We start from the raw sequence: 2,500 nt of genomic DNA on the forward strand, positions 1-2,500 counted from the left end.
ACTATCCCATTTTATTCCTTTTTACTGGAGGTGAATGTGTTGCAAGTGCCGTAAAACCCTTTAAAAAAACAAAACAAAAACAAACTACCACCATTACTACGACTACCACCACATCACCATCCCTAATAACACAACTACAACCACCACATCACCAAAATAAAAATAGCTGACAAAATGACGGCAAAGACAGAATATATGAATATCATGAAATTCTTTGTTCAATCAAATGCATTGATGTCTTTGGCTAAGTTGAAGAAAATTAAACTTGAGGCCTTTACACTGTTGTGGAATCAGTAGTTAAGGAGTTGAGTTGTCCTCACTAGTGGAGAAACTTTAGCGTGGAAGGGTCAATTCATTGTTTTCATCCTTGAATTTAAAAAAAATCACCTTGAAAACTCATGGAATTTCAAAATGGAAATGCTGTAGGAATCTGGTTTTATATTTCGCAATATCCACTGAACGTGATCAAGGTGCTTTACATTAACCAGATATTATCATATCTTATCTCCAACCTGCTACATCTTTCTATTGATGGACTATGGTAGATTGTTCTACATCATTGGACATCTTACCGACACTATATATATATATATATATATAGACTGTTGACGCCAACCAGCTATTACTGTCCCTTATCTACAACCTTTAGTATGATTCGTACCCAAATGATTCTCTCTGACCAACTACAATCAACCATTGGTTACACAAACTTTGGTGTGTTGGTCACTATAGTTGATTACTATTAGAGAGATTTACTCAAACACATACAGTCTATGTATAAATGGAATTTCACATAATTCCTGTTACAGTCATAGGTTGTCTGTATACTATTACTGGTGAGATTGACTCAAACACATACAGTCTATGTATAAATGAAATTTCACATAATTCCTGTTACAGTCATATGTTGTCTGTATACTATTACTGGTGAGATTTACTCAAACACATACCGTCTATTTATAAATGGAATTTCACATAATTCCTGTTACAGTCATAGGTTGTCTGTATACTATTACTGGTGAGATTTACTCAAAACATACAGTCTATGTATAAATGGAATTTCACATAATCCCTGTTACAGTCATATGTTGTCTATATACTATTACTGGTGAGATTTACTCAAACACATACCGTCTATGTATAAATGGAATTTCACATAATCCCTGTTACAGTCATAGGTTGTCTATATACTATTACTGGTGAGATTTACTCAAACACATACAGTCTATGTATAAATGGAATTTCACATAATCCCTGTTACAGTCATAGGTTGTCTGTATAGCGAGACTTATATGATGAGTTATCAATCTACCCATTGAGACAATATACAATTTAAAATAACAACTATTTTTGTTCCTGTTCACAGCACAGAAAAACTATGGAGGTTAATGAAAACCTCCAGAGGATGCTGAACAGAGTCCTCGTTGGACTCCAGGAAAAGATGGAAGAGCAGGTAGGAACATGACGGGTTTCTGTCCAGTCTGGATGTGGTCACAGGTTTGAGGTTGTTGTCAGTTGTTGGATTGGTTGTTACTTGTTGTGCTCTGTCCAGTAGAGTTCTGAAACATGGAAGTTTGGAAAATGAAGACAGTTATTGCTACCCTTTGGACAGGACGTTGATTTTTCCTTAAGTCCTTCCATCTCATATTGTAATTGGATCAGACCCAACGACACACAACGATATTGATATGTACAATCCATGCCACCTTTAAACACAGTCATAGGGAAGAGTCTTAGTAGGTACGGCAAACCCTCTTATCGAGTCATGGCTTTATTGGCAAACCGAGAATTTCAACTCAAATCGTCACTCTCTTTTTCTCATTTTCAGTCCGTCAAATAAAACGTGTTTGGTATCAGATTAAATCTCAAATCTTCATCTTTTAAAAAATGTTGATGCTTTTTTCATAGGATTTGCCGTTATTTTATGGCTTTGAGTTGAAGAAGAGGGTTAAACTCCGATTTTTGAACCGGCGCTCCGCTACTCGAACACCGTAACTGACGGTCATCTTTTTCTCTCCGCTCGGCTGTTCGCGTCAGCACTATTAATAGTAACGCCAATGGCTGCATCAGAAAGAAAATTGAACAAGCTTTCATTCGATACCAGATTCGCATTTTTATGATCTTTTTCAAAGTTTGAAGTTTCAAGTTAAAAACTTTAAATTGATAAAAAAATTAAGAAAAATTTGAAAATTTGGACGATTCTGGTATCAAAAGAAAGTTTAAAATCTCAGCTTTAAAATGATGTATACGAAAGCAAGATTTATAGCTTTGCGGTCACCAGCCAACTGAAAACGAAACTACAACTACAAATTTGCCGTATTCACTTCACTCATACGCCGGCTCAGGCAAGGGGCAAATCGCTGATATTTCGAAACTTCGTGTTGAAATTGACAATTTTGGCTTTGTCAGCTACTTTGGGGGCAAATTATTTCTTTTTTACCTAGAGTTGAGCTCAGGAAAAAAATACACATATTGTTTATAAAAAGATGTGTATTGTTAG

General features: G+C 35.6%; 1 long non-coding RNA gene across 1 annotated transcript in view; it reads left to right on the forward strand.

The window, feature by feature from the left end:
- The window catches only part of LOC144962306 (uncharacterized), a 7,602-nt gene that overhangs the window by 4,144 nt on the left and 958 nt on the right, over positions 1-2,500 (forward strand). Inside the window, exon 2 of the long non-coding RNA XR_013643431.1 lies at positions 1,367-1,453. This is a non-coding gene — a long non-coding RNA (uncharacterized LOC144962306). The remainder of the gene's footprint in view (positions 1-1,366; positions 1,454-2,500) is intronic.

This window comes from Berghia stephanieae, unplaced genomic scaffold (genome assembly GCF_034508935.2).
Source record: "Berghia stephanieae isolate SIO BIC M18660-M18661 unplaced genomic scaffold, UCSD_Bste_1.3 scaffold82, whole genome shotgun sequence".
Lineage (NCBI taxonomy): Eukaryota > Metazoa > Mollusca > Gastropoda > Nudibranchia > Aeolidiidae > Berghia > Berghia stephanieae.